The following is a 16,776-nucleotide window of genomic DNA, read 5'->3' on the forward strand; positions in this document are numbered from 1 at the left end:
AGGATTAGTCGCTGATGTCACGTGAAGTGGTGCCGTGCGCATAAATCTGCGAAGTAAACATAAATTAAACGCAGTGCACGGGCCTCTACCATTTCGCCTACATCAAAATGAGACCGCCGCCGCCGGGATTTATTCGGTATTACCCCATCGACAGCGAATACTGATGGTCAAAACAGTTTGCTGAGGCCGCGGTGATACAAAAAGGGAGAAAAATGCAAAACCGGCGCGTTATTGGGTCGACGCATTTCCAGATGTGACCTATGTCAAACAACGCTTTATCTATAAATATCGCCATCGCCGCCCCGAGCACGACGCTCTGTTCTAGACAATGTCGACCTCTGTACGTCCGCACCATCCTTCACAAAAAATGTTATACATCATACGCGTGAATGAATTGTCCCCCGAGAGAAGAAACGTTTTATGCCGATTCAAACGTCCTTCTGTCCTGTCCCCCCCCCTCTCCCGTTCAAGAGCCCGAATTTCAGGAAATTCCCCCTATAGCCCACAGCCCTTACACAACTAACCTTTTTGCCGCATGTAGCTTAAGACGCAAAGCAAGAATATAAATACTTAAGTTGCTTCACTGACGCAGAGTACGTTCATATCGAGCCGTTCAAAAGCAGTTCAGCCTCCACTCCACTACCATTCTTCTTCGTCCACCTGTTCGCGACACGCACAATTTCCCAGAGCGGAAGCCATCTTGTTGTTCTCAGTCGCTTCCATTGATCCCGCCCGAAAGCTTTCCGCACCCGACGTGTTTGTGCATTAGCTCCGGTACCGGAGGAATTGGAAGTTTTCTGCACCTGACGTGGGCTTGCAATGCCTCTGTGGTCGGCCCACCTTTGATCAAGCAATGATGTCCTGTGATGCGACATCCTGGGATGTGGCGTCTTAGCGACGTCACGATGACGTCACAAATTTTGGCGACCTCTGACGCCATGATGACGACATAAAGCGACATCATCCGACGATGATATTTTTTCTTCATCACTCCGGTTGACGCCGCCCATGCCGACGTCACCCTTCACGTTTGATTAGGCATATGGGGCTTTCGCCCTAAAAACAAGGAAGTACTTTCTGTTTAATACGTATATGTGAGCAAAATCAAAGTGTGACTTTTTGCCCCGCGTCTCATTTTGCACCGCCTTAACGTACAGCTATGCTTGCGTAACGAGAATAACGACCATCCCAGGATCCTCAACTCGGTGGAGTTGTACAACCCGGCGTCGGACAGTTGGGTTCCGTACCGCCACCTTCCGCTGCCGCTCATGGCTGTGGCGTGGGCTTCCTGAGCGGCATGGTGTACGTGGTAGGAGGTTTGACCACCAAGAGGCAGGTCTTCGCCGGCATGGCGCCCGCCGAGGTGCTGTCCACCGTGCACGCCACGGACCCCGACGAGCGGCACGTGAGTATACAGAGTGATACTCACTGTTCATGAAGATATTCGTGGACACCTCAGTCGCACAACTGTGATTGAATAAAGGCAAATTTTAGCAATCGAAGAAGACATCACAGGCGTACCCGCTGGACACTAGAAGAATATTTGTTATACAGCAAACTCGAGTAGCTGATCTTCTAGCCTTGTCGATAACGTGAAAGAAAAAAAAAGCGCCGTTGTGCTATGGTTTCGTATTCACTTTGCCAACCTTACCTTACCCAGCCGTACCTAAGCTAACTTAGCCAGAGTGCTCTATTACAGGCAATGGGCCTCGATGAGCGGTAAACGTAGAAAAGGGTGGTACACTCTTAGAAGAAAATGTCGGCATATTCACTAAGTAAATCCTAACCGTTTACTTGTCACAGCACTAGCCCTTTAGGTAGTAAAATGCAGATTAGTGAAATTCGCTAGCGTGGCTGGTAAGTGAATGGTAGCCCCGCCACGGTGGTATAGTGGTTATGGCGCTCGGCTGCTGACCCGAAGGTCGCGGGATCGAATCCCGGCCGTGGCGGCTGCATTTTCGATGGAGGCGAAAATTTTTGAGGCCCGTGTACTTAGATTTAGGTGCACGTTAAAGAACCCCAGGTGGTCGAAATCCCCGGAGCCCTCCACTACGGCGTCTCTCATAATCATATCGTGGTTTTGGGACGTTAAACCCCAGATATTATTATTAAGTGAATGGTACTAACTCGAATGGATAGTCTGTTACTAAGTTGTTGGTTACTGCACTAGCAACATAATAGCCGTACTAGAACTAGCGAACTACAATTAAACAGCTTCAGGTTTTTTGCCTATTTTGTTCATATGTGCCGTGTGCATTGCGATATCACATCGATTCTATTATAATAGCATGCACAACATAAAAAAACGGCACAGCATTTCTTTGTTACACACATTTATAAACGTTAATTACCATTAGTAATTACCATGGTAAATACACATCACACCAACGTACATAGAGGCATGAATTCACCACAAGCGAGAGAGCACACACACATACGCACACACAAAATATCAAGGCTGCTACTGCCTGCCATTTATTCTAACAGCTGTTTGACGGCTAGTTATGCCTCTGCATTGGGATATCACACATTGTACCGGTTAGCAGCCATAGAATATCGAAGAATTGATGTTCTCTACACATTATATTGCGCCCTACAGTTTGCATGTATGTTTGCCATCCCGTAGCACAGTATTTCCAACATAAACAAGATAATTCAAGTTTATCTAAATTTTGCATCACACTATCACACTTACGGCATAATACACACCGGCATGTACGAAGCATCTGGCAACATAGGTCGCTTAGTTGAAATCACTGAGAAAGCCTCCCCCTTCAGAAACGGCCATATTTACAAGCTGTAGCTGCTGGCTAGTAAAGTGATGACGCGAAGGTAGCAAAATACGCTCGAAGATGCTAAATACATGCGGTTACTTGCTGTTTAATAACTTATTTTTCTAAGAGTGTAGAGCATTAAGTCGACTGCTGGGGCAAACAAAAAATCTTGGTAGTATTTGGAACTGGGACAGGGTGGTTCATTGTATGCAAGACAACAGATTCCAGCCGACTATTTAAGACAGGAGCATTTGTATACCACAGAAAGTGGTTTACGTCCTGTAGTTAAGGTAAATTCGCGCGATGGTGCTGACGAGCATCATCTTAAAGCCTTGTGATGACGCTGACAGGGAGGCAGGGAAAGAAGGGTGCCACCTCCCCACTCACTAATCATCTAAGGAGACCACTAAGTCTGCCCCATACCTTTTCTCATTCGCACCCTGTGCCTTCATTGTTTAAAGCGAAAGTTTGTGGTCATGCAAAATTTTACGATGTTTATGGCCGAAGAACCCACTTCTTGCATTCCAAGAACTGTTTACTTCACTCATTCACCCCAGGAAAGCCGGGTACCAAGGGCACGCCGTTGTGAGGAGCACGTCATCTCTTAATATTCATTTTTACATCCGTTGCGAAGGTTGCTTTCTTTCGGTACTGACCAATAAGGGGGGCGTGCCTTACGGTGAAACTTCGCCCCCCCCCCGGCCCCTTAATGGAGAGGCCCGTGCCCGCCTGTGATCATCGTAATAACTATTATCAAACCTCTCCATTATCACATCGTGGTTCTGAGACGTTAAACCCCAACAATTGTATTAAACCTCTCCACCGCTGCGTGCAGCTGGGTGCGACGCCCCAGCCTTCCCGAGCCCCGTGCCTACTGCACCGCCCTGACCATCCACCACGAATTGTGGCTCGCGGGTGGCCTCAAACACTCGGGTCGCGACTCCGATGGTTTCACCGACGTCGTTGACGTGCTCGCGTTCGACTCCCTGCGGGGTCGATGGGAATTCCGCTTCAAGCTGCCCCGTCCGCGCCACGCCGTAGCCGCCGCCAGTGCCGACGACCGCGTCTACGTCATCGGAGGAATGACCTGTCTGGAAGGCACGTCGGTGGAAGACGTCGACGTGTACCACAGGCAGCGGCTCAATTTCCTCGACTGCCAGTGCCTGCCCAAGAAGCTCACAGGTATAGCTTTCGCAAACGTATGTATATGCACAGTATCTACTCGGTAGCGGGAAATGTCAACACAAAATCTAAAAACACAGCTTCCAATACCACGTCAAATCAAATGAAACTAAGAACTGTTGAGGTTTAACGTCCAAAACCATGTTATAATTATGACAGACGCCGTAGTGGAGGGCTCCCGAAGTTTCGACCACCTGGCGTTTTTTAACGCGCACTTAAATCTAAGTACGCGGGCCTCAAGCATTTTTGCCTCCACGGAGAATGCGGCCGCCGCCGCCGGGATTGGATCCCATGACCTGCGGGCCAGCCGGCTGGCACCATGCATAACCACTGGACCAACGCGGAGGGTATCGAGTCAAACCTTACCTTATCCCTTTCCACCTGCCGAAGGTCATGGTCCAAACGTTTTGGCAAAGCTACCTTCCGCACTGTTTACGTGACTGCAGCTGCTGAGCCTGGGGTCGTAAACTTTATACGTGTATATGCACTAATGTCATAAGTACATCCATGTAAGGGTTGGGGGTTCAGCCCTTTCTCTAAAGTTTTCACTTGATACGTTTATATACGCAGAAGCACAAACAAACACAGACGCGCTCGTAGTACATGTCAGATCCCTTCCCCAAGAAAATCTCGGCTGCGCCCCCGAAAGTAGTTATATATACACTCGTCAGCAAAAGTTTACAGTACGCAGGCCCCACTACAAATGCGAAATTCTGCTCTGTTATTGCGCAACACTTCTACTCGAGCTGGTTACTGTATCGGTTGCAAGACGAACTACACGCAATACGAACTACAGTATTTATTAGGATTTCATGATCCCAGATAAAGCGAAAATATAGCTTTTGCGAAAATTTCGCGTCCAGTAAACTTTTGCTGACGGGTGTGCATTATATGCACATCACAGCATTCATGAGGTGAAATATATTACAGAAACATTTACTTCAAAGCGACCGTCATGGCTCAATATTCAGATGTGAGCTGCGGAACTCAGGCAATTCAAGTCGCTCAGTCTTCACGGCCGATATCCGTCGTGAAGACGGAGATAGCATCCGTCGTAGCTTAGTGGATGTGAATTGTGAAAACTAAGATCGCAGCAACACGTTATTAAGCTTGTACGCGCGAAGGTAATGAACGTCAGCTGAACATGCCTTGAAATCGATAACGAATTCGTAGTTGACGTTTCCGTTGACATTGATGTAGCTGCTGTGCACAAGTGGTGTGTTGGGAAGCGTCATAGGGAATAACTCACCTTTTGTTCACGTGTGACAGAAATCGTGGAAGACGTTTCCTTTTTTTGCGTTCCTTCTTTTATGTTCGTCGGTATAAGACAACCAAAAATATCTACAGTCGGGTAATGTATAAAAGTTACATCTACGAGCCTCTTGAGTTTTGATTGATCGTTACGAATACGTCGCGTCCCATCACACTGCGAAAGCATATAAGGTCATTGTACCTTGAAACAAGAACCTTAAAAGGGTCTTGAACCACTTTTGAATGTAATCACCGAATGACTTCAGTATAGGAGTTTATTGCATGACGAGTCGATTAGCGCGAAAAATTCTCAAATGCGTCAAGAACGAATAGAGTTATAAGGGGATTTGTCGTCGGGACAAGAGAAGAGCGCTATTTATGTCGGCTCTTGGCCAACAGCACGCTATCTGTTGTGTGACGTCAAACAGCAGGCGCCGGCAGCTCCGAAGAGAGTGAGCACGGGCCTCTGTATGAAGAGAGCGCCTGAGAAAATGCCAGCTTCTCTTGCGCTCTTCTCTCGTCCCGACGACAAATCCCCGTTCTTCTCTCGTCCCGACGAGCGCGCTGGAGGCTACACCGGGAGGGATGGCACGGGGGAAAGAAGTTACGTCAGTGCGCGTCATGACCTTGAACGCGCGAGATGAAACGCGATCGCTCTCTTCCGTTATGATTCGTGTGCGCGCCGTAGTCTGCTTGCTGTGTAATGTTAGCAGACAATGGAGCGCGGCGTCGGTACGTGGCGACACCGCGTGGCAGCATATGTCGGCTCTTGGCACGCTATCTGTTGTGTGACGCTAAACAGCAGGCGCCGGCAGCTCCGAAGAGAGTGAGCACGGGCCTCTGTATGAAGAGAGCGCCTGAGAAAATGCCAGCTTCTGAACTCTCCTTGTCGCGTACGACTGCAACATTGGGCCGCACTGTCCACAGTTGTGTCTGTTTTCCGCAGGATGTGTTTTTCCCCCGAGCCCGAGGGGTGGTTCATGAACCTTTAATACATTTTGAGTAACCTAGGAAAGATGACCACAGCGCTGTTTGCGCGCTCTCGCTAACGATTTGCTCGAGTAGTTTCAAAAACTTTCAGCAACGTCCGTAGCTGATAATGACGTCATATTGTACTTCTACACAGGACTGGCTGCCGTAACGGTACCGCCAGACGCCACAAGTGGATCTGGGCATAAAGTAAGGCGCTGTTCAGTTTTGTGCACTGGTTATTTTCTTATCGTAGTTGGAACGTTGGAAGCTCAGCATCGCTATGATTGGGAAAAATATGCAAGTCTATACGGCAGCAGTGAAAGTCTGACGCAGTGTCTTCTAATTAAAGAACAAATGTGTTTCTACACAATGAGAGTCGCGCGACACCAAGTGCTTCATGATATTTTATGTCGAGTTGCACTCTCTGCTTTATTCGCTACGTCTTTACGTGATTCAGTCGTTTACACAGATGCGCAACGAGTATTTTGTTACGGTGATGTGTCGCTTTCCGGCTAACAGTGCTTTCCATTCTGTACAGCCTCCAACAAAAGTTTGCGGGACGCGAACCTTTCGAGAAAGCTTTATTCCCGATTTGTCTTGGACGATAAACTCAAATTGTTCCAGCGTGTAGTACTTCTCGCTACCAATACAGTTACCTGGTAGATTAGAAGCGTCACGCACTAACAGATCAGAAATTCGAATTTGCAGATGAGCACAAGTCCCGTAAGCTTTTGCTCTCGGGTGTACATGTTGACGTAAGAAGTCCGAAGCGTCGCATTGGCGAGTGCACCGCCTCATTATAAAGTATTGACGGCAAAGCTTCCTTGATGCGTCAAGCGAGTCTTTTTCGCACAAAAGTACACGCACGCTCATATGCACAGCTGACGCAGCTCTCGTCGTTAGTGGAATATTTATAAACATGCTCCTTTCAAGGACACTCGCAATATACCTTTGTTAAATACCTCAGGGAGAATCTCTCATGATATATTCCAAGAAATAACGATTTTAAAGTACTAAGACCATTCTCAATTTCGTGGCCCGGAGAATAGCACACCTAACTGATCAATAGAAACTTCGCAAAATTGCGAGTGCCCCCTTGTGTACACTTTACAAACATCAATAAGTTGGCTTTCCGGCGTTAACGTTTTCCCCACTAAAGATCTCGCTTCCAGGCTGCTTTTCTCGCTCTCAGCGCGTTCACCCCTCACCATTCCAGTAAAGGTGAGGGAGCTGAACAAAAGCTTTTGAAAACACTGCAGGAATGTCCCGCCTCATTTTAAGTTTCCTAGTGTACTGTACCTGGAGAAAGGGATAAACGAAAGAAAGGAAAGGAGGGGATTAGTGGTGAATAGAGAAATTGTCCGCTTGTCTGTGGTCGAGGCCGTTCTTGCATATAACGCGCCTGTTCATACGTGCGCAGCCACTCTTTTGCAAGCAATGCACTTCCAAAAAGATTACAACTTCCGATTTTATTCTTCGTTTTTTTTTTCTTTCGGCCGTTTCCTACAGGTGTCTGGGAAGCAAGCCTAAACATCTTCTTTCCTCTCTAACACATCGACGCAGGACTGCATGATCTTTTTTTCGTTTTTGTTTCATTTACGCTATTCGATTCCCAATTTATCAAACTTAATAAAGCGTGACTATTCTTGTCATGGGGCCTCGTTATCTTTCCTCGGCTTTTTTTTTTCTTTCAAACAGAGCGGCGCGAGCTCGAGGGCCCCGTCATCGCTGAAGCTGGACCAAGGCAAACTTCGTCACTAGACATTAGCAGTGATCGCTCCTGCAAGCGACAACATTGACTTATAAGGGGCTGCCTGCTAATGCGTGCGCTCTTTCTCTGATACGAATTCGCCGCTACATCAATGACCTGCCATTCACATCCAGGTGCTATTGATTAACTGAACAGTGCTTTTTTTTTGGAATTGCATGCGACAGATGAAAAACTTTCAAATGAATACGTCGTCAGAAGTCACCGGCAAGAAAGTGAATATTGAAGCATGTGCGGCAAGGTAATCAGTGAGGGTTTAACTAGTAAAATACTGGTTATTCATCGAGTATACATTTAAATTTTTCGCGTTAGCGTAACGTGTCTGTCTTCAAGAAAAAGAGCGTAACAGTGTTGCATGTGGAGGTATCATTTAATATCTTTTTTCTTTACAAATACCTGCAATATTTGGACAGCTTAACTTAATCAGTCCTCCAATATCCCATTTACGCGTGCTCTCCACTCGCCATTCCGGAGCAGCCCACTGTGACGCGTGTTCTAATCAAATCGTTTTTTTTTTTCGGTCCATAAGAGCGCACATTCTAATTTGTACTTCCTACTCGGTCTAGTCTACTGGGTACAGAAAGCTCAAAATTTACATATTCAAGAAAATACTAATGAAAACAACATTTTCCTCGCGCAGCAGGCGGACAAGGACCGCTCAACCGAGGAAATTGAGGTGCCCCTCGAAGTGCGAATCAAGTCGACGCTTCGTCCCCGACCCAGGACACGCTGGTGACGTCGAGGACAGCGCCGAAGGTGTACGTATGAATTATACGTACTGGAGGAGGGAATAAGCAATATTTAGATGCAGCAGAGCGCTGACGTATTGACATTTTCATGACGGAATAACTTCTTGGTTCGCTGTGATCGAGAAAATTGTGTTTGTGCTGACCTAGGTTATCAGACGCACGACAGGCAGCCTAATCGATGCGCATAAAATGCTTGTTTTCCTTTTTTTCTTGTTTTTTAGTTCGTGTATGAGGGCTGTACGAAATACATGGACGTGAAGAGCACACTGCAATGTGTCTGAACGCAGTAAAACCACAGAATGTCGCTTCAAAGTTAACCTACGCTTGCGTACCGTATCAAAAGCATTCAACAGGTGCCCCTAAATGACCAATGCACATGATATTGCTCTTCAGGAGTGACTCGGTTATGATTGACTGTCTGCAAATACGTATAATTCGCACTCGCACAACATAATTCTAAAGCACTGTACGAGTTTTAGTAATCAAACCTACTTAGCGTGTAACTAAACATTTAATTATTATGCAGTCGGTCACGTTCTCATCTTGTATGAAAAGTATGAAATCGTAGGCTCAAAATGCATGTGCAATTTGTTTTTGGTTTTATTCGTTTAGAGCAAAGAAAAAAGTTGGCGCAGCTTCCACTAAGACGCGCAAGCCTTGAAGCAGCGAAGCTGGACGATTCTGACGACTAATTTGATTGCTTCGAACTTGTTTCTAGGCCTTAGCTAGGTGATGCTAGGTTGTTTCTCCGTTGATTCTCAGCGTCGAGAGACTCGAGGTAAACCACGGACAGCCACAGACGGGACACGGATGTCCAAACTCCAGAGACAGAACCTCATGCTGAAATCAAGCGTTCGCATCTCTCATATATCTACGGGCACGTCGTCTTTGGCGTAGGCCGTCCATCGCTTCGGGGTCTTCTCGCAGCCGCCATTGCCTTTCTTGCTCCCTAGTATTCTCTTGTTGCACGTACTCGGGGACTTCGGCTCGCCGTCGTCGCTTCGCAGCCATTTGTTGGGCTAACTGTTGCCTTCTTCATTTTTAGTGGACCAGTGGCGAGTAGTTAGATTTACCCACTTTCTGTGGCACATACCCATTTATGACGACGATAGTTTTCTGATAGACCGCACAGTGGCGCATACCAGTTTGATTACGATAGTTTTCTTCTTCATTTTAAGTGAACCAGTGTTGAGTCGTGGGATTTACCCCGAAATTCTTCGGCACATACCCGTTTATGATTATAGTTTATACGAGATACAAGGACCACTTTGCTAAACAACTTCACTGTTGAAGTCATACTTTTGACGTTGGTCATGGAACGCGGCACGTCTACCGAGCCTTCAAACACCGAAGTGCCTTAATTAAGGTGGTCGACTGGAGGCAAATGCCATAATAATAATAATAATAATAATAATAATAATAATAATAATAATAATAATATAATAATAATAATAATAATAATAATAATAATAATAATAATAATAATATCTGGGGTTTAACGTCCCAAAACCACGATATGATTATGAGAGACGCCGTAGTGGAGGGCTCCGGAAATTTCGACCACCTGGGGTTCTTTAACGTGCACCTAAATCTAAGTACACGGGCCTCAAACATTTTCGCCTCCATCGAAAATGCAGCCGCCGCGGCCGGGATTCGATCCCGCGACCTTCGGGTCAGCAGTCGAGCGCCATAACCACTTGACCACCGTGGCGGGGCTGAAGGCAATTGCAGAACACTGAGGCTAAGGAAATACGCAGTGATTACGCAGAAGGTTCAATTCATTCTATGCAGAATCTAGCTTGGCCTCTATGTATTTTTCAATCGTCCACCGAGCAGGGGCGTAGCCAAGGAGGGGGGGAGGGTTCAACACCCCCCCCCCCCGAATTTTTTTGAATTTTGCCTGCGTATATATTACACGCACACGTACAAATGCCCGCACGAACATACATAAAGTATGATTTAACTCCCCCCCCCCCCCTCCGAAAAAAATTTCTGACTGCGCCCCTGCCACCGAAGGCGTTCGCAATACGAAGGCTATCCCACATCTGAATGCAGAAAATATGTAAACTTCCAGTTAGAATGACTACTGTTTCCATCAGTGCTAGAGACAGAAGAGAAGTAAATAGAAGCGCAACACGCTTAGGCAGTGACTCGAACGAGAGCTTCGTTAATGGGACTCCGAATGAACATTTTCACTAGCAAAAACACTAGGCTTGTGGTCATCGATGGCCCACCGACGAACGCGTCGCGCCCGTAGTGTGGTGAAACGCGACACATTAACCAAGCCATTTAAGATGTCAGGACACAAAACGGCCATGAGCATACACATGCTCATGGCCTGAGCTCGCCGACGTTCACCGAATACTGCCGCAATTTGATTGAGAAAGAAGGGAGAAATTATACGGCCAGCACCGCCACAAAGACGCGTTGGAGTCAACGCAAACGGGTCGCAGGAAAGCATATACAAGTCTTGCGGTAAGGCATTGACGATGGCTATGCGAAATATGTGGCACTTACCACTAAGGAACAATCCACGGCTCCATGTTCCATTGTTTTCTACCTGAATGTCCTCTTGTGCTGTAGGCGCAGGCTGCAGCGTGGAACCACCAGTGATTCGAAGCCGATGCGGGAGCTTCTATGGACTGTAACGACGTCAAAGATCGATTGAACGGGCAACAACTACGACGGCGTGTCGGCACTGTGCGCGCATGCGCACCGAGGTTTGCCGTTGTCACGTCATCGTGGGCCTATCGGTGCACTCCACTGTGTGCGCGTGTGTGTGTGTATCGCTATGTTATAAACATTGACTTGGGGCGGGAGCATCGCCGTTGGAGTGTACTTGTGTTCGGTGTGCGGGGCTGAATTTGAAGTGCGCGGCATTTTGCCGTGATGGTGGTCGTTGTGCGATGCAGAAGAAGCGCGGCAATGCGCGTGTTTGGTGCGCGGGCCTCAATAGAAGTGCTCGAGCGACGGGGACAGCTTGGCGAACATCAGATTCTTGGCCAATCCCCCTGAGTGGGTGTGAGCCACCAGTACAGGATCTACATCTACATCAGAGACATCGGGCGATCGGACACTGGGCCACGCCCAGATCCAGCCCTGCTGGTCCGGGCATCGCCCCGGCTTCCACGTGCACGGTATTCTACGAGGCTGGGCATCACTCCACCTGTCCCTAGCGGTTGTTTCTGGCGTCGTTCATGGCGCTGGCCTGTCGCGGTACCCGGTGCTGTTCGAGGCGCCCTTCCAGGCGCTGCTCCTGGCGTCGTTCCAGGGGCTGCTCCAGGCGCGGACATTGCCTTGCGCGGATGCTCTTTGGCTATCCTCCGCTGGGCCGGGCCACGCCCCGGCACTGACCTGAAGGAGTCAACTCGCCCCGTCTCCAGGCGCTCCGAGAATGCGCCCTGGTCCCTGGCGCTAAGACGGCACCACAACGTTCACCGCCGACTTGGCCCCTGAGCACAAGTTCGGCCCGTATTCTGTTTGGGTCGGAGATTCGACTACGCCACGGCTGACACACCTAGACGTACTGCAGTGGGGTGTGAGTGTTAAAAAAAAACTGACGCTAGTCTCAGCATACGCATGCGTTTCTACATGTGTAAGTGTTTGTGCCGTTCAGTCCGATGTCTGTCGATATGTATATAAAGGTGTTACTCTTTCTCTGTGGGCGCTTCCTCTGCACGTCTGGCTGACCTGAGTCTCACATTTGCCCACAATCACACATAGCAATACACAAACACTGGAACAAACCAGAGCCCAACACTGCAAAAATGCAATTTGTGTGTGTATGTCATACACACGCATTGCTTTGTGGTAGTGTTGCTTTGAAATAGAGTATATGCTGACGTCATGCATCTGCGACTGCCCTTCAGTTACTCTGAGTGCTTGCCAAAACCTCGGTTATTCGAGTAGCCATGACACGATCACCCCAAAATTTGAGGTTTTCAGCGAAAAATAGAAGTAGAGGGTCTAATATGCCCGTAAGTATATGAGAAATGGACTGAAGAACATTTCATTGCAAAATGAGCCCCAGAAACAGCCGGATATAAACCCCACCCATCCACGGCGACTGTGTTTTGCAATAGCGTGTGCGACGTCATGTGCCCCAAGAAGCGGAGCCGTCGTCTTCTAGCAAATTTTCAGCCGCTTCAAATCGTTCAGTTTCAATGTCAAGCTGAACAAGGCTTTAATTGCTCGATTGCACGGGCAGCTGACCACGGAACAGAAAAGTTCGCCGGAACGCAGACGCTCGCAAAGCAAGCAGCTTGTTACTTGACGGCCCGCGAGTTCGCCAGTGTTGCCCGACTTTCACGCCGCTCGTGTGTTAATAAAAATATTAAATGATAAATGAAGTGCTCGACTAAATGCGCTAATATTTCGCCCGCTTGTTTGGGAACGCACAAGGATTAACCGAAATAACACAGATTATGATAGAAAATGGGGTGTCATGGCCCCTTTAAGGTCAGTCATGTCTCATTTTACTCGGCCTTTTCGCAATGACCCTGTGCTGTGAAGCTAAACCGCACTGCAGTCCACATTCGTCCTCTTTCCTGTGTCGAGTAATGGTCATAAGTCCTATATAGAACGTCACGTCGTTCAATAATAATCAGAATTCTACAAGACTAGACGTTCTAGGATATATGCACGTACGCTGGCACCCTACTTATATAAATGCAGTATGAATTGCTTGAGTAGCCGCTGTTTCGCTTGGACAAGCACTCGGTGGTCGAACCTTTGCCAACAGATCATCCTGAAATCGTATGGGTGATAAAACATATACATTAGACATATTCTTCGAGCGCTTGTCCTATTGGTAGCACACCGGGAGCAATAACAAGACTCTTTGGTATGTTTTATTTAAGCGTGACATGTCAAGCCATGTCATAACGTTATGTGTACTCTAATGAACTACGTCCATTACACAGCACAGATGACAACTCATGTCACGTCAAAACATGTCAAGTGACATGGACGTATACGCATTAAAGTAACATCTGTTACATTCTTCACGTGACCTGCATCTTGAATGTAATCCATGACAAGAATGGCATCAATTACGTTATCTTATATTCGTGCTTCCATAGTGATCAGTGCTCTGTGGTTGCGCGACTCTGTACTCTTAATAAAGGCATAGAGTTTCCCAATATTTAATAGAGGTAACTCTGGCGCTGCGATCGTTCAGCCACCATGGGAATGATGGGTAGTACACGGATTTGCCTAATCTTCGCGCTTGCGGGCTTCGAACGCACTTGTGTCTTTGTTTATTCGTGTGCTTTGGTTTTGTTTCGGATAAAACAATGGATCGCTGTGAACTTAGCAACATGATTAGAATTGGTGAGCCTAAAATATCAAGGTGTTGAAGTGGAACTGCTCAACGTTCACTGATCTTCGTCTTACGACAAAGCGGCAGCAGGCCAGTCGGAGCCAAAAGAAGCCGAAAGAACGAAGTTTAGACAAATGCGTGTACTACCCATCATTCCCATGCCGGCAGAAGCGCCATGCGTTGCAGCTCCCATAGACACTAGCGGCAGAGTTCCCTCTAGTGTATTTATAGGAAACTAAGAAGAAGAGACTGTTGCGCGAGTTGGTAATTCATGATGAATGAAAATAGCACGAAAAAACGTAAGACGAAGAAGGCTACAGCACAAGGGCATACTACCAACTGAACTTCTATTAGACGAAAATATATAGGAAGCCCAAACCACATCTTCACCACGAACACAACCAAAAGCCTGGATACCTGGATGTGCACATCTGAGGTTTTTAGTTCTGTTCGTGGTGAACATGTGGTTTGGACTTCCTACATATTTTCGTCTTTCTAATAAAAGTTCAGTTGTTCGTATGCGCTTGTGCTGTAGCCTTCTTCGTCTTGTCTTACGTTTTGTCGCGATATTTTTATTCATTATAGAAAACTATATGACACGGGGACACTAAAGTGAAACATTAAATCAGTTTAGACAGATAAGTGCTTCTGTCAGACCGCTATTGTCGTTGATTTCGCCGTCATAGGTGAACTACGAGAAGAGAAATCGAAGTTCAAAATTTCAGCTTTGAATTTCGAGCCGAAACCTTAGTGCGTGGTCACCATCACGTCATAAATTTCAAAGCCTATTTTGCGTATTTCGGCCACATTGGTGTAAGGAAATTTTCTGAAACTTGGTACGGTAAGACACTGGGTCTCTTAGAACACGGTGTAAAAAGTTCTTAGCAATAAACGATTGAGTAGGCACTAGCAGATGGCGTCGAAGTCTATAACGTCACGGCGAACTGGTGGGGGGATTTGAAGGCGGCGTTGCCACCTGTAGACAGTAAACTAGTTTACCCCCCTACGGGAGTTTTATCGTGTCTACACTATAAGAAAAAATCTAATATTTTTGGGAGTATTTGTGCCACATAACAATAATCGTCATCTGGCCTGCTCGCGCTTCCCCTCTTTCAAACCCGGCTCTCGTCACTTTCCTATCAAGAATGCTGTGTCACGCTGATAGCGCGCACGCCGTTCGTGACCGCGAAGTTCCGGGACCGCGGTGATAACGCGAGGAAAGTACGCGAGGTGGATGAAGATTATAGATGTGTGGCAGGAATACTCCAAAAATACTCGATTTTTTCTTAGAGTGTGTTTATAACTAACACCTCTACATATTTGGAAAAAGGCGTTTTCATGGATCAAAACACCGATACTATGGGGTGTTTTCAAAGGCATAAACACACGTATCATGGGGTGTTGTCAATGGCCTGAACGCCCTTATAAATGAAAAACCGCGATCAATATAGTCTACCAGTCAGGAAACATGCAATTACGGATGACATCAGCATTGGGTGCACGCACGCGCCTAATCATTAACGCAACATAGCCGATTGCCAAATAACCCATGGACTGAGCGCATGCGCTACACAACGTTACCGGCGGTACCCCGAACATCTGCTATATATAGGCATAGTCTCTTAAGCCGCCCTTTAGTTCCGGTGGGGCTATTCCTGTTCCGTATAAATGAACAACAAACATTGGCAGAATAGTCGTAAATTTATGCTGTGCTTGTAAATAGCCCTAAAAGTGACAGATTTTTTAATCAAAATTCGCCTAATATCCAACAACTTTTTAGTCAGCGTGTCCCACTTATCATACGGCACGCTCTCGTATGGGCCACAGGTGTTTCGATAATCAATAACACCCTAAGCTTCTAAAGGGTGTTTTAGGTAGAACATTACCTTTTAAATGGTATTAGGGGAAAGAAGACACCCTTACACCCCCATTTTCGCAAATTTTGGCTAGGCAAACGGATGTTCCGCAAGCTTGAAACCACTTAAAGGGTGCAAAGTGGTTCACGGTGTAATTTATTTTCGAGCGTTTTCTCGCTCACCAAGCGTCTTCTTGCGGTAAGAGTGGTGGTCTCGCTATTGTGAAATTGCAATTTGCTAATACCAGAAAAATCATTTTTCGCTTTAGTGTTCCTTAAGGCCCACCCACATTCGGCGTTTCCACCGCCGTCTCCTGGCATTTCGTCTCTAGTTAGAGGGGAAGTGTGACGAAACGCGTGCCCGTCACCCATTTAGCCCCGCCGTGCCAGGCACCGCTCGGTGTAGACGCGCGGCTAGACATCGGCGCTTGCGCTCGACGCCTCCCGTCTTTGAGGACGCCAAGCGAGTGAAGACTGATGACGGGGGAAGAAGCGCCATCAACAGCCGGTAAAACGCTGAATTTGGGGGCGGGCTTGAGCGGCGCGGTTGAGCTACACCATAGGAAATTTTAAAAAGCCATCTCCGAGAAGTCTTATTTGCGCCTCACTGATTCGCACAGCGCGTACGACCTGCTGAATTTTGTCAGTTTCTTTTCAGTTGCGACCCCTCGAGCCCAGTGACCGGCTTCCGCGATAGCAGGCGTGCGTCGTTGAGCGACAAAAGAACAAAATGATAGATTGAAACTAGTTGTAATATGAAGAAATAGTCTCTTTCGAGCATTTTTGACCGCCAAAAAGATAACTGCCCCCGAAACTATGTTTTACAGTTTTTAAGGAAGGCAGAACACCTTATGAGGCCAGCATCGATGGCACAAGAAATGAAACGAACACTTCCGAAGTACACC

General features: G+C 47.2%; 1 protein-coding gene across 3 annotated transcripts in view; it reads right to left on the reverse strand.

Moving 5' to 3' along the window:
- LOC119401977 (uncharacterized) overlaps nt 1–16,776 on the reverse strand; it is a 74,179-nt gene that overhangs the window by 55,993 nt on the left and 1,410 nt on the right. Inside the window, exon 2 of one of the 3 annotated variants that reach the window (XM_037669009.2) lies at nt 11,214–11,338. The exons of the other annotated variants lie outside the window; for them this stretch is intronic. The gene's annotated coding sequence lies outside the window, so the exon portion shown is untranslated. The remainder of the gene's footprint in view (nt 1–11,213; nt 11,339–16,776) is intronic. 3 annotated transcript variants of the gene reach the window in all.

This window comes from Rhipicephalus sanguineus, chromosome 8, assembly GCF_013339695.2.
Source record: "Rhipicephalus sanguineus isolate Rsan-2018 chromosome 8, BIME_Rsan_1.4, whole genome shotgun sequence".
Taxonomy (NCBI): domain Eukaryota; kingdom Metazoa; phylum Arthropoda; class Arachnida; order Ixodida; family Ixodidae; genus Rhipicephalus; species Rhipicephalus sanguineus.